The 16,461-nt window shown below is 41.8% G+C and overlaps 1 protein-coding gene across 8 annotated transcripts in view; it reads left to right on the forward strand.

The window, feature by feature from the left end:
- Nucleotides 1–16,461, forward strand: part of CCSER2 (coiled-coil serine rich protein 2) — a 547,725-nt gene that overhangs the window by 97,621 nt on the left and 433,643 nt on the right. The window contains exon 1 of one of the 8 annotated variants that reach the window (XM_029609302.1): nt 13,035–13,100. The exons of the other annotated variants lie outside the window; for them this stretch is intronic. The gene's annotated coding sequence lies outside the window, so the exon portion shown is untranslated. Of the gene's footprint in view, nt 1–13,034; nt 13,101–16,461 lie in introns of those variants that run through there. 8 annotated transcript variants of the gene reach the window in all.

The following is a 16,461-nucleotide window of genomic DNA, read 5'->3' on the forward strand; positions in this document are numbered from 1 at the left end:
AACTGAGACAGGAACCCTGCCTTCCTACATTTAGAAAAAGACTAAAAACTTGGTTATTTATGAAAGCCTTTCCAGATACCAATTGAACTTTCTTTCAATCCAAGCAACTAAGACCTCCCCTATATTATTATATAAGTGTAATCAACAAATTCGACAACTCCATAAGACTCTTTCTCTTTTAAATTGGCAGGTTTATTACATTGTTGTTTCTTTTACCTCATTGTTAATTTTCTCTATCGCTTTCTTTACATTCCAAGTTGCATTATGTCCCTGTTTTATTGTAACTGCTATTTCCTCTTCTATCACATGTTAATGTTCTAAGTATTTCTTCTTTTGTCACACCCTGTTAATTGTAAACCGGCATGATGCGACTCCCATCGCGAATGCCGGTATATAAGAAATGCAAATAAATAAAAAATAAATAAGGGAAAGAGCGCTCTCCTTAGCAGGTCCTATGCTATGGAACTCCATGCCCGTCTAGATCCGCTTACAAAGAGACATCAAAACCTTCAGAAAACATTTTAAAAACATGGTTATTCAAACAGGCATACAACAAAGAGAAAGGAGAGTAGAACACTGGGAAAAAGAAAAGCGATTGGCAGCACACCCTAAACACACTACCCAAATCAACACGGGTACATATTTTATTTTAATCTTTAATCTCAAATATCTAGAATAAGATGACATAGTTTCTCTTTTATTCCCGCTCAAAATAAATGGACATAACATAACACATCCAATTATGAGTTTTTATAACTACTTTGTTACCATAAAGTCTTGGCACATGTATAATGATAGAATTCATAATCTTTTCCAATATTAATATTTATGCCTTATTGTAAACCATTATGATGATACCTAACTTAGTGACAGTATAGAAAAGTTTTTAAATAAAATTCAAGAATATCAAGTTTTTACTTCTGAACTGGTTTCCCAGATTATCTATTTGGGTATGAAATATTATACTGTCCTTAATATAAGTAATATTAGAAGCCTATAGCACACTTTGAGGTTTCCCATTGCAATAGACTCATCAGGGGATTTCAAATGTAAATAATGCTCATATAATTTACCTCTAGTATGTTATTTTACATAGCTGTGACATAGAATTAGGTAAAGATTTATTGAGCTGAGTTATCACCTAACAAAGGTCCACAAGAATAATATCTTTGATATTATAAGTATCAACAGACTCCTCAGAATAAGACAAAATTGCAGGTAAGGAAGCACTCCCAAACAAGGGGAGGGGGGAGGATATTTAACTAACTGAGGAGGGCAATAATGAATGCGTCTATAAATCAAAGAAGACTGGGCATCCGACCCTCTCTGCTCAATCCAGGGAGACTCACCACCGACTAGCTTTTTGAAATAGGAGTGATGGTAGCTACTTCTGGTTAAGAGGTAGTAAATTCATGCCAGGACTTAGGGAGGTCCCTGATATTGAAGACAACTTCCTTGCCAATCCTCTGGCTTCCCCTACTTGCCATATAAGACGACGATCCATTGGGCCCTGGACAGTGGGAGATGTCATAAAGATTTTGGCCTTCCATTTCCTTCCCATAGAAATGCAAAGAAATAAAATTGGTGCTAAGGGGTGTGTCCCTTTGGCGCACTGTTTCAACTGCATACCAGTGGTGGCTCGCCATTAGTGCCTGAAATGAAATAAGCTGTTAGGCCAGACCTCTCTCTGATGTCAGTGTGCAGGTAAAACAGCGTGGGAGGGGACTCTCTCCACCAGCTCCCAACACCTGGCTCCGGCTCTCCTCTCACTTCCTCTGTATCTGATGATCTTAAGCTGGATAAAGGGACGTCAAAATCCAGAAAGATGTTTTGCTACGTAGGGAGAGGAATAGCCAGCAGAAAAAGGGAAGTGATTTTGCTCCTGAATAGTTCCCTAGTGAAACCTCAATTGGAATATTGTATACATTTCTGGAGACTGCACCTTCAAAAAGATATAAACAGGATGGAGCTGGTCCAGAGAGTGGCTTCTAAAATGGTCAGTGGTATTCATTCTGAAGCATAAGGGGATAGACTTACAGAGCTAAACATATATACCCTAGAGGAAAGGCAAGATATGGGAGACAAGGTAGACATTTACATTTCTCAAAGGTTTAGCATATAGAAGAGGTGAGCTTCTTTGCACGGAAAGGAGGCTGTAGAATGAGGGAGTCATGGGATGAGGGGAAAAAGGGGAAGATTTAATAGTAATTTCAGGAAATATTTTGTTCTCCTAGGACAAACAGGATGGTAGTCCTCACATGTGGGTGACATCATCTGATGGAACATAGCATGAAAAACTTTTTTTGTCAAAGTTTCTAGAAACTTTAGCCAGCAGACTGAGCATACCCAGCCTGCTATTATCTGCGCATCAATGCGAGGTCCCCCTTCAGCCTCTTTTCTGTGGTGCAGTTGAATGCAGTCCATGGAGCTCCACTTTTTTTTCAAATTTTTTTTTCTTACATTTCTTAGAGCTCTCTCTAATCCTCATCGGGTCCCCCTTCGCGGTTGGTGCCCTCCCGGTATAGTAGGTTCTTTTCAGCTTTTGCTCAATCTTGCGGTCGATTAGACTCTCCACCTCCCGGTGCCCGTTGGCCATCGACCACACGCTGGGTCTTTTTCATGACATCAAGCCCAGCATCTATTTCCAACAGTGGCCAATCCAGGCCATAAGAACCTGGTAAGTACCCAAAAACTAAGTCTATCCCATGCTACTGATACTAGTAATAGCAATGGCTATTTTCTAAGTCAATTTAATAGCAGGTAAGGGACTTCTCCCCCAAGAACATATCCAATCCTTTTTTAAACCCAGCTATACCACCTGCAGTAGCCACATCCCCTGGCAACCAATTCCAGAGTTTAATTGTGCGTTGAGTGTGAGAACTTTTTCCGATTAGTTTTAAATGTGCCACATGCTAACTTCATGGAGTGCCCCCTAGTCCTTCTATTATCTGAAAGAGTAAATAATCTATTCACATTTACCCATTCTAAACCTCTCATGATTTTAAAAACCTCTATCATATCCCCCCTCAGCCGACTCTTCTCCAAGCTGAACAGCCCTAACCTCTTTAGTCTTTCCTATTAAGGGAGCTGTTCCATCCTCTATCATTTTGGTCCCCCCTCCCTCTCTAACTTCTCCATCGCAACTATATCTTTTTTGAGATGTGGTGATCAGAATTGTGCATAGTATTCAAGGTGCGGTCTCACCCTGGAGCGATACAGAGGCATTATAACATTTTCCATTTTATTCACCATTCCCTTTCTAATAATTCCCAACATTCTGTTTGCTCTTTTGAATGCCGCAGTGCACTGAACTGACTATTTCAATGTGTTATTCACTATGACACCTAGATCTTTCTTGGGTGGTAGCTCCTAATATGGAACTTAAGATTGTGTAACTATAGTGTGGGTATTTTTCCCTATATGCATCACCTTGCACTTATCCATATTAAATTTCATCTGCCATTTGGAAGCCCAAATGGCAGATGAATTTGGTCTTCCTGCAATTAATCACAATCCACTTGTGATTTAACTACTCTGAATAATTTTGTATCATCTGCAAATTTGATTACCTTACTCGCATATTCCTTTCCAGATCATTTATAAATATATTGAAAAGTACGGGTCCCAGTACAGATCGCTGAGGCTCTCCATTGAGAAAATTGTCCATTTAATCCTACTCTTTCTTTCCTGTCTTTTAACCAATTTGTAATCTACGAAAGAGCATCGCATCCTATCCTATGACATTTTACTTTTCCTAGAAGTCTCTCATGAGGAACTTTGTCAAATGCCTTCTGAAAATCCAAATACACTACATCTACCGGTTCACCTTTATCTACATGTTAATTCCTTCAAAAAAGTGAAGCAGATTTGTGAGGCAAGACTTGCCTTGGGTAAAGCCATGCTGACTTTGTTCCATTAAACCATGCCTTTCTATGTGTTCTGTGATTTTGATCTTTAGAACATGTTCCACTATTTTTCCTGGCACTGAAGTCAGGCTAACTGGTCTGTAGTTTCCCGGATCGCCCCTGGAGCCCTTTTTAAATATTGGGGTTACATTAGCTACCCTCCAGTCTTCAGGTACAATGGATGATTTTAATGACGGGTGAAAAATGTTTATCCCAGGACAAGCAGGATGCTAGTCCTCACATATGGGGTGACGTCACTGACTGAGCCCTATCACGTAAAACTTTCTGTCAAAGTTTCTAGAAACTTTTGACTGGCACACTGAGCTCTCTGAGCATGCCCAGCATGCCATGATCCCTCGAGCCACAGGGGTCTCCCTTCAGTCTTCATTTTTCCGCACTGCAGTTAGCATCATGGAGAAGGAGCCCTGTGTGAATGTCTTCACACAATCTTGTGTAGAAAACAAATTAAAATCCTTCTCATTCCCCACATCAGTGTCTCTTTTCGACCACTGGCCGGTGAGTTAAATTCTTTCTTCCGACTCGATTCGAGTTTTAAAAATTTTTTGGTCAGAAAGCCATCGACGGCTGTCCTGGTTATTATGGCCACAGGATTTAAAAAATGCCCTAAATGTAATAGAACTATGTCGGTTACTGATCCACACCTTGAGTGTGTCTTATGTTTAGGGCAATCCCATGACGTTTTTTCATGTCCAAAATGTGCGGAAATGACCACCAAAGGAAGAAAGGCACGTCAGGAAAAGATGGAACACCTTTTCCACATCCAGCTAATGCCTTCCACGTCTACGTCAACTCATTCGTCTCTGGCCGGAGTGTCAAAACACTTAGTTATCCGAAAACGTGGAGTGGTGGGCGCGGGAGACCGGTTGTCACTGACCCCCATCTGCGGCATCATCAAAATCAATGTCCAGGCTTGAAAAAGCCACCGAACATCGTTTAAAACATCGGCATTGACACATTTCGATTCCAGAGGCCCTGATATCACCGGAACAACCAGTGGCCAACAGACCTCGTCTACAAGAGTCACCGATGCCTGCTACCCCAAGGCGTTCCCCACCTCTAGAGGTGCCGGACATCAAGCCACCACAGGGCCCTGTGGTAGAGCCAGTGACGCTTCACTGCCACCACCTATAGCTGCTCTAACTTCACCAGCTATAGCGGAGGAACTGAGCGGATTCATCCGCCAGACAGTGTGAGAAGCGCTTCAGGACTTTCATTGACACCGATGACTCCTCCGATGCTGATGCTCTCACCGAAGCAGACACCATTGTCGATGCCGGTACCAGCACCAATGCTGATCCCATCACCATTCCCGATGCCGGTACCTGTACCACTACCAGGGACTCCAATACAACCAGATGTATCGATTTTTCAGCCTCTAATGGAAAAACTCGATGCCCTCATCGGTGCTATACCTTTACAACCTGTCTCTACGAAACCAGCAGATATGGGAGATACTTCTGGTACATCCCCACTATACGATCCTCAGGAACTTTAGGACTGTCCAGACCAATTTATACCATCGATGCCACCGATGTCTTCTGCTTCTCCTTCCAAGCATACACCATATGACTCCTGGGAGGATAGAAACACTGATTCCTCGTCAGAAAGTTTTATGTCTGAACCATCTCCTCCTGAAGGAAGAAAGAAGTCACCTCCAGAGGACTTATCTTTCACCACTTTTATGAAAGACATGGCAGACACTATTCCTTTTAAATTAGTGTGTGAAGAGGATATGAGACAGCTAACCTTAGAGGTTCTTCAATTTGTAGATCCCCCACCCCCTAAGGAAGTCTTAGCCATCCCTATTCATGAGGTTCTGGTAGATTTACAACATAGATTGTGGGAACATTCATGTTCAGTCCCGCCAGTCAATAGAAGAATGGACAGAACATCCTGGTTATCAAAGAGCACAACTACCACACCAATCAATAGTGGTCGAGTCGGCTCAGAAAACATCTAAGAGTACGACCTCATTCATCTACCCCACCAGGGAAAGAACACAGATTCTTGGACACTCCAGGAAGGAAAGTCTTCCAAGGAGCAATGCTTAATTCCAGGATAGCGCTTACCAAGTTTACATGATGCAATACCAGAGAAATCTCTGGAAACAAATGCAACAGCTTGCTGATTCTCTACCTCAGCAGTATCAGGATGCAGCTAATGCAATTATCCATAAAGGATTAGAAGCTGGAAAACAGCTTCTAATCCTTTATGGATAATGCTACATACGACGGTTTCAAAACTTCTTCCAGAGTGGCAGCTTCTGGGATCAGTGCACGCCATTGGGCCTGGTTTAAAGCCTCTGATCTTGGGCCTGAGGTCTAAGACAAATTGGTAGACTTACCTTGTGTGGGCGACAACCTCTTTGGATCAAAGGTTCAGGACGCAGTAGCCCAACTTAAAGAACATACAGAGACACTGCATCAATTATCTGCTGTCCCACAAGACTCTTCCACAGTGTCACACAGTCAGCCACGAAAAGATACAAGGAAGCCGTACTACAGGTCAAGGAGGTACTATCAACCAGCACCTCGGGGCAGATCTTCCCGACCACAACAAAGATCTCAGCCCAGACAACCTAGAACCGCTAGGTCTCAACCGCCACCGCAAACAGGCCCAGCTGCAGGTTTTTGAGACAATGCCAGAGAATAGCAGCCAACTCAACCCAGCCCAACCATACCAGTAGCAGGTTGAGTCTCCTATTACAACCATTGGCCAAGGATAACAGATCAATGGGTACTCTCCATTATATCACAAGTTTACCAACTCAATTTCCTATCAATTCCAAAAGACTCTCCACCAAAGTCTCTTTGGATAAACTCTTTTGCAAGCAGAATTATCCACCCTTCTGAGACCACCCTTCTGAGAGCCAGAGCTGTGGAACCGGGACCCCGGCCTCAGCAGGGCAGAGGATTCTACTCCCGTTATTTCCTCATTCTAAAGAAAACAGGAGGCCTACGTCCCATCCTAGACCTCCAAAATCTCAACAAATTTGTACGGCAAGAGAAATTCAGGATGGTCTCTTTAGGCACCATGCTTCCCCTTCTTCAGACAGGAGACTGGCTCTGTTCTCTGGATCAACAAGTTGCTTATGCTCACATTCCCTCCTCATCGCAAGTTCCTGCATTTCCTGGTTGGTCATCAGCATTTCCAATACCGGGTTCTACCATTCGGACTTGCCTCAGCACCCAGAGCATTCACAAAATGCCTGGCAGTAGTAGCGGCACACTTACACAAGGAAAGTGTACACGTTTTTCCCTACCTGGATGACTGGCTCATCAGAAGTCAATCTCAACAAGGAGCTCTTGCTTCTCTCAGACTAACAATCAATCTGCTCCAATCGATGGGTTTCCTCATCAATTACCAAAAATCCCACATCATCCCGTCTCACCTACTGCAATTCATCGGAGCAGAGTTGAACACAATACTATCAAGAGCCTTCCTACCAGAGGATCGGGCGGACACACTCTCCTGATTAGTAAACTCGCTATGCTTATAAAAATAGGCGACTGCTCATCAGTTTCTAATCTTAGTAGGCCACATGGCCTCCACAGTTCATGTTACTCCTATGGCCAGATTAGCCATGAGAATAACCCAGTGGACATTGAGATCACAATGGATACAAGCAATTCAATCACTGTCGTCTCCAGTTCAAATAACCCACCAGCTACGTTCATCTTTCCTATGGTGGGAAAACAAGGACAACTTGCACAAGGGCCTACCCTTCCAACAACCAGTTCCACAGATAACTTTAACTACAGATGCATCCACCTTAGGTTGGGGAGCTCACATAGCCAATCTCCAAATCCAGGGTCCTTGGACAAAACTCAAAGCAACATTTCAAATCAATTTCCTGGAACTGTGAGCTATACGTTATGCTCTACATGCGGTCAAGGACTGCTTTTCACACAAAGCTGTACTTGTGCAGACTGACAACACAGTTGCCATGTGGTACTTAAACAAACAAGGAGGTACGGGCTCGTATCTCCTTTGTCAAGAAGCCGCACAGATTTGGGATTGGGCCCTGACACACTCCATATTTCTCCGGGCCACTTATCTAGCGGGCATTCACAACATAGTAGCAGATCGCCTCAGTCGTCAGTTCCAACTTCACGTATGGTCTTTGGATCCATTAGTAGTGACCAAGATATTCCAATGTTGGGGTCAACCAACAATAGACCTCTTTGCATCCGAGCTGAATCACAAAGTGGACAAATTCTGCTCTCTTCACAAACAGAAACTCCAGTCAGGCAAGGACGCCTTTGCTTGCCCTTGGAATTCAAGTCTTCTATACGCGTATCCCCAGATACCATTAATAACCAAAACCCTAGTGAAGCTACAACAGGACAAGGGGTCAATGATATATCCCCGTATTGGCCTTGACAAATGTGGTTTCCCATACTTCTCGACCTCTCGATCACAGAGCCAATTCGCCTGGGTATAGCTCCCACTCCCATAACTCAGGACCAGGGCAGGTTGCTCCATCCCTATCTCTGACAGCCTGAATGTTGAAAGCTTGATCTTACAACCAATCAATCTTTCAACTAATGTCTCTCAAGTGCTTATAGCTTCACATAAACCTTCCACACAAAAAACCTATACTTCGAAGTGGAAAAGATTCACCTTGTGGTGTACACAAAAAGGTATTGACCCTTTTTTCCTGCCCCACATCATCTTTACTAGACTATCTATGGCACCTTTCAGACTCTGGTCTCCAGACCTCGTCCGTAAGAGTACACTTAAATGCAATCTCAGCTTACCATCATACAATAGGAGATGCACCAGTATCCGTGCAACCTCTTGTCAGTAGATTTATGAGAGGTTTAATTCACCTTAAAACACCATTATGGCCACCAGTCACAGAATGGGACCTTAATTTAGTACTAACAAGACTCATGCGTTCTCCATTTGAACCCATGAATTCCTGCAATGTTAAATTTCTCACATGGAAGACTATCTTCCTAATAGCCATTACATCTGCTAGAAGGGTTAGTGAGTTACAAGCACTTGTCACATACTCACCCTATACAAAATTCCTGCATGACTGAGTGGTACTTCGTACACATCCAAAATTCCTTCTCAAGGTAGTTACGGAATTCCATTTGAATCAGTCCATAGTTTTGCCCATCTTCTTCCCAAGGCCTCATTCTCACCAAGATGAGAGAGCTTTGCACACCTTGGTCTGTAAACGTGCTCTAGCATACTATTTAGACCATACTGCAGTCCACAGGAAATCCACTCAACTCTTTATTTCTTTTGATCCAAACAAACCGGGTAATCAGTGGGCAAACAAACTCTGTCCAACTAGCTAGCAGATTGTATAGAGTTCTACTATGAAAAAGCAGGCCTTTCTCTAAGGACGAGTAAAGGTGCATTCAGTAAGAGCAATGTCAACCTCAGTAGCACATGATTGTTCAGTGCCAATTCTTGACATATGTAAAGCTGCAACATGGAGTTCTCTTCGCACCTTTGCAGCTCATTTACTGTTTGGACAAAGAAGGAAGACAAGATTCAGCTTATGGGACAATCTGTCTTAAAGAACTTGTTTCCAGTTGATCCCAACTCCTTCTACATCCAACCTGCTGTGATTTTAGGCTGCCTCAATTTCTCCAACAATACTTTAGTGTTGGTTCACTACAAAATGACTCAGCCTATAGCTTGCTAATCACCCATATGTGAGGACTAGCATGCTGCTTGTCCTGGGATAAAGCAAAATTGCTTACCTTGTAATAGGTGTTATCCCAGGACAGCAGGATGTAGTCCTCACGAAACCCACCCGCCACCCCACGGAGCTCATTGCTACATTTGAGACTGAAGGGAGACCCCTGTGGCTCGAGAGATCATGGCATGCTGGGCATGCTCAGTGGGCTCAGTGTGCCAGTCAAAAGTTTCTAGAAACTTTGAGAGAAAGTTTTCCATGATAGGGCTCCATCAGTGACGTCACCCCATATGTGAGGACTACATCCTGCTGTCCTGGGATAACACCTATTACAAGGTAAGCAATTTTGCTTTACTAATAGATCTGAAATTTCATTTTTGAGTTCCTTCAGTACTCTGGGGTGTATACCATCTGGTCCAGGTGATTTACTACTCTTCAGTTGTCAATCAGGCCTACTACATATTTCTAGGTTTACAGTGATTTGGTTCAGTCCATCTGAATCATTAACCATGAAAATCTTCTCCGGAACGGGTAGCTCCCCAACATCCTCTTAAGTAAACACCGAAGCAAAGAAATTGTTTAATCTTTCCACGATGGTCTTATCTTCTCTAAGTGCCCCTTTAACTCCTTGATCATCTAAATGTCCAACTGACTCCCTTGCAGGCTTTTTGCTTCAGATATGTTTTAAAAAGTTTTTGCTGTGAGTTTTTGCCTCTAGGGCCAACTTCTTTTCAAATTCTTTCTTAGCCTGTCTTATCAATGTCTTACATTTAACTTGCCAATGCTTATGCTTTATCCTATTTTCTTCTGTTAGACCCTTTTTCCAATTTTTGAATGAAGATCTTTTGGCTAAAATAGCCTCTTTCACCTCCCCTTTTAACCATGCCAGTAATCGTTTTGCCTTCTTTCCACATTTCTTAATGTGTGGAATACATCTGGACTGTGTTTCTAGGATGGTATTTTTTAACAATGTCCACGCCTCTTGCACACTTTTTACCTTTTTGTAGCTGCTCCTTTCAATTTTTTTATAACTATTTTTCTCATTGTATGACATAGAATTCCGCCCCACAAAAAATACTCCAAAATTATATTTCCCTTTCCCATATAGTTACCAAATTAATCCTTTACCATTAAACTTATCATTCCTTCTGTCCCCAATTATGTGAGTTATAATGCCAAGCTCTCGGCAAATGTCTCTTAAAATCTTAGAAAAAAAAAAAGGCTGCAAATAATTCATTGTTCAAGTCCTTATCCAGTCAAAGAATCCTCCTCCTCAAAAAAAGGCGATTGTAGCTTTTGAGCAGTGTCAAAATTTTCTATTTCATTGTAGAATCCTATGCAAACTTTAAATCTTCTTCTGGCAAAAGATCAAAATCCTGAATAATTCAGCAGACCAGGTGAATTCCAAATCCTGAGGGAAAGTTCTGGCCGCCTCCACAGACTCAAAAATCTTTGGCTCCTCATTAAATAGTAGCTGTAATCTGGCTGGAAATTGAAGTGTGAACTTTGTTTTTCTTAGCATTGTATGCACACCAGAGAAATATATTTCCTTTTTGTTGCTATCCTGCTGAATAATCTTGAAAAATCATAATTCTTTTTCATATGTCTTATTTTTCCTCCCATATGCTGTCCTTCCATTTTATGAACAAAATTGAGCATCTTGGCAGTTACCACATATGGATGATTCACCAGTCCAGGCTTCGGGCCTAGCCTACATGCCTTTTTTGATTCTCAAACACCCAGAGTCCACCCCAAGTTGCAACTCTCTAATCTAGGGATTCTCAACCCAGTGCTTGGGACATACCTAGCCAGTCATGTTTTCAGGATATCTACAATGAACAAGTATGAAATAATTTGCATGCCTTGCCTCCAGTATATGAGATACATTGGCATACATATTCATTACGAAGATCATGAAAAACTGTCTGGCTAGCTGTGTCCTGAGGACTGGGTTGAGAATCGCTCATCTAGTCAACCAGGAATATTCACATCATGCCCACATCTGCAGTTTCCTTTGGAGCCCGATAAACTGCAAATAACTCCAAGGGAGTGACTTTTTAGATCATTCAGTTTCTTTTCTAGTTTCTCTGTCACAGTTTTTAATCGATTAACTTCAGATCCTAGCACCTTTGTTCTGTCCTCAACTCCCAATATTAGAGTTTCTGCCTCATGTTTCTTGCAATATCTCTTATCTGTACTTGAATCTTTTCAATCTTCTGGTAAAGCTTCTCAAATTTATTCTCCAAAAAACAAAGGCTACCATCACAGTGACATCGCTTACCAAGGAGTCAGGTATAGCCTGGGGCTGTGTCCTGTGGGCCATCTGCCTTTTTTTGTCTGCTTTCTTGGTCTTCTCTTTATTTTTGCATGACTCTTTTGTGGCCATGGCAGAAACGTATTCCACTAACAGGCTCTGGATCATCAGTGTCTCTGAAACACAGTTCAGGGGTAAATTTATAAAATTCTCCTAAATTTCAAAGCTGAATTTAGTGTGTTATTTGAATCATGAGTGCGTGACTTCTCCTGCTCAGCACATCATGTGATTCCCCCTTCCCCTGCCTCCCCAATCTGGAACAGAAATTAAAAAAAAATTATATCAAACCTTGAGATGGAATTATTACTGTCTGTGACTAATACTGTCTGCTGTAAAAACTCAGTGGTATACTGCAGGGATGGGTAAGGCTAGTCCTTTGAGGGTCACCATCTGGTTGGGTTTTCAGGATAGCTATGAATATGCATGAAATAGATTTGCATATAGTTAAAGTAGTGTGCATGCAAATCTCTCTCGGGGTATTTTAAAAACACGACTGGTTGGTGGTCCTCATGAGAATTAAGATTCCTCATGAGAATTAAGATCCTGTAGATAGACTTGTATGTGGCTCTGATCTGAGAAAGTACAACTGTCATTAAGAGCAGACATCATGTAGACAAGAAGTCAAGTGTCACAAAGCTATTAACTGATATTTTAACTTTGTGTTTAAGATGGAGACAATACTTCCCAGGAAGACTGCTGTGGTATTTATGTCTAAAAGTCATAATTTTTATATGCATATTATCTGGCAGACAGCTTTACTGTTGTGGCATGCCATTCCGGAAGAACTTAGGAACAAATCATCCTGTTTTTATTTTGGGAAGCAGCTAAAGGCATAACTTCTTTACAAGGCTTTTAATGTATAGTTTATTTTGAGGTGAAGCCTGCAGCATAGTTGATATTGCTAATTGATTTGCATTTATAATCAAATAGTTGCACAGCTGTTAAGCAAGGATGTAAAATATTTTTTTTGTTGTAATTATGTTCCCAATTTATTTGTTTTCCTGTATATACTGAGAATTGATTATCAAACATACAAATGCTTAAATAACCAACTTGCTATTTATTTTACTTATCTTTACTAATTGTGAGGCTGCTTATTTATTTACAGAGGTGCTCCAGAAACTATTTAGCAAATAGAAAATTTGTCCTGAGGAATTGTCATGGATACAATTTTTGAGACAGACTGGGCTACAAATACATGGTAACTTTTTAGGATGAACTTATGATTTTGAAAACTACGTGATTCTGTATTTTTTAAAGATGTCTCAGGATATGCTTTCAGCTATTATATTCAAGCATGACCTTTTTGTTTTATGATCATTATCATTTTTAGCTATGTGTTCGGCTCATTTACTTTCTGTACGTGACAGTACAGGGAAAAAACCCCAATGATTTAGTCACTTGCATGAATATGTTAGATGATTTGGCTCTTGGCTTTTTGTGCAAGGTACAGCAAAGGGAACAGTCTGAACAAGTGTATTTGTTTCGTAGAACTATCTGCAGTGAAGCAAAAAGAATGGGGAAAAGGACTGGCCAAGCATAGTGCAAAGCATATGAATATTTTATGTTCTAAGATTGCTCATATGAGGTGTTCTGAGTGCTTTACAAGGGTTTGTGTACCTTTTTAAGTTTCAGATGGAATGTTGTTGGAGTTGAACTTTCACATGAAGGTTTTCTTATGGTGTGTCCTGACAAGTAAATTGCTTGCAGTGTCTAGGCCCTGTGTAGTTTGTTAAACATTCTACATTTTACCCCACCCAGACTCTACAGTTCTGCTGAGTATATCAGAAAAAAAATAATTGTTTTGAAGTACAAGAGGCTGCCTGAAGAATTTGTGTAATGGTTGACTGAATTGAAGATTAAAGTAACAAGGCAGAGTAGGGTTGTTTTTTTTTTTTTAAATACCTGGGTTTAGAAGTATAGCTGCAGCACCCCTTCTTCAATAAAGAGTAGAGTGTACAAAAAGGCAAAAATGTTTCAGTAGCATGTAATGTTAAGAGCCATTAATAAGTATTAGCTGTTTGGCTCAGTATTCTATTTATATGTTTAAAATATTACCAGAATCTACCTTGCATATATTGAATATTTGGTAAAAGTTGTGAAATGTGGTTGAATTGACAGATGTTGGAAACTTTTGGACATTAATGAGCAAAATTTTGATTGTTTGTTATCCATTTACTTATCACTATTGTGTATACAGTTTTCAATAGTTTCCAAATAATGAGGTGGCTATATAAAAAATTATACATTTCAAGGCTGCAAAAATCCTGGGAAAGGTCCTGTTGGACTAATCTGATTATTTTATTTTTTTTGATTGAGTGACTAAATTGGATCGAGGAAAGGGCGCTTGATGAAATTTACTTGGATTTCATCAAAACTTTTGTTATGGTCCCGCATAGGAGGCTTGTGAATAAAATGAGAAGCTTGGGAGTGAGCGCCAAGGTGGTGCCATGGATTTACAAACTGGTTGATGGATAGAAGACAGTGTGTCATGGTAAATGGAATTTACTCTGAAAAGATAACAGTGTTACGTGGAGTACCACAAGGATCGATGTTGGGACAGGTTCTGTTTAGTATCTTTGTGAGCAACATTGTGGAAGGGATAGAAGGTAAAGTTTGTCTGTGTGGGTGATACTAAGATCTGCAACAGAGTGGACACACAGGAAGGAGTAGAGAGAATGAGATGTGATTTAAAGAAGCTTGAACAGTGGTCAAAGATATGACAGCTGGGATTCAATGCCAAGAAGTGCAGAGTCATGCATCTGGGGTGCGGTAATCCAAAAGAGCTGTATGTGATGTGGGTTGAAAGGCTGTTGTGTACGGAGCAAGAGAGGGACCTTGGGGTGATAGTGTCTAGGAATCCGAAGACGGCAAATCAATGTGAGAATGCGATAACTAAAGCCAGAAGAATGCTGGGTTGTACAGAGAGAAGAATAACCAGTATAGAAAAAGTCAGAGTCCTTGTTAGTTGCTATCTGAATCCAATTCCCCTTTTCCCCTGCCATTGAAGCAGAGAGCAATGATAGAGTTGCATCAACAGTATGAAGGCTTATTGGTTAAGGGTAGTAACCGCCACACTAGTAAGTTACCCCTGTGCACTCTTTTCTTCATTTCCATCCTCTAGCCTTTAGGGATCCACAGTGTTTATCCCATGCCCTTTAGAATTCTTTCACTGTTGTTGTCTTCACCACCTCCTCTGGAAGAGCATTCCAGGCATCCACCACCCTCTCCGTGAAGAAATATTTCTTGACGTTGGTTCAGAGTCATCCTCCCTGGAGTTTCATTTTGAGACTCCTAGATCTTCAGGTGAGTACTGTGTACCTCACCTGAAGTACTGTGTTTAATTCTGGAGACTATTTCAAAAGGGACAGAGACAGAGTGGAGGTGGGTCTCTATCAAATGACTTATGAGGAGAGGTTGAAGGATTTAAATATGTATACCCTGGAGGAGAGAAGGTGCAGGAGAGATGTGATACAGATCTTCAGATACCTGAAAGGATTTAATTATGCACAATTGACAAACCTTTTCTGTTGGAAAGAAATCAGTAGATCTAGGGATCTCAAAATGAAACTCCAGGGAGGATGACTCTGAACCAGCGTCAAGAAATATTTCTTCATGGAGAGGGTGGTGGATGCCTGGAATGCCCTTCCAGAGGAGGTGGTGAAGACAACAACAGTGAAAGAATTCTAAAGGGCATGGGATAAACACACTGGATCCCTAAAGGCTAGAGCAGGGGTCGGGAACCTTTTTGGCTGAGAGAGCCATGAACGCCACATATTTTAAAATGTAATTCCGTGAGAGCCATACTAACTACAACCCCCCACCCTCCTGACTCCCCCAAGACCTACCAAATTAATTTACTACAACCCCCTACTTTCCTGACGCCCCCAAGACCTGCCAAATTAATTTACTACAACCCCCCATCCTTTAACCCCTCCCCCAAGACCTGCCAAAAGTCCCTGGTGGTCCAGCGGGGGTCCGGGAGCGATCTCCTGGACTTGGGCTGTCGGCTGCCAGTAGTCAAAATGGCGCCGATGGCCCTTTGCCCTCACTATGTCACTGGGGCTACCACCGCCACTGGTCGACCCCAGTGACATAGTGAGGGCAAAGGGCCGTCGGCACCATTTTGACTACTGGCAGCCGACAGGCCAAGTCCAGGAGATCACTCCCGGACCGCTCCTGGACCCCCGCTGGACCACCAGGGACTTTTGGCAGGTCTTGGGGGGCATCAGGAGGGTGGGGGATTTTGTTAGATTTTTACTTTTTTATTAAAGATTTGTCTGCGAGCCAGATGCAGCCATCAAAAGAGCCTTATCTGGCTCCCGAGCCATAGGTTCCTGACCCCTGGGCTAGAGGATGGAAATGAAGAAAAGAGTGCACAGGGGTAACTTACTAGTGTGGCGGTTACTACCCTTAACCAATAAGCCTTCATACTGTTGCTGCAACTCTATCATTGCTCTCTGCTTCAATGGCAGGGGAAAAGGGGAATTGGATTCAGATAGCAACTAACAAGGACTCTGACTTTTACGGTTTGGGAAAACAAATAAGTGTGGGTATAATCT

The sequence above is a fragment of the Rhinatrema bivittatum genome, chromosome 7 (assembly GCF_901001135.1).
Source record: "Rhinatrema bivittatum chromosome 7, aRhiBiv1.1, whole genome shotgun sequence".
Lineage (NCBI taxonomy): Eukaryota > Metazoa > Chordata > Amphibia > Gymnophiona > Rhinatrematidae > Rhinatrema > Rhinatrema bivittatum.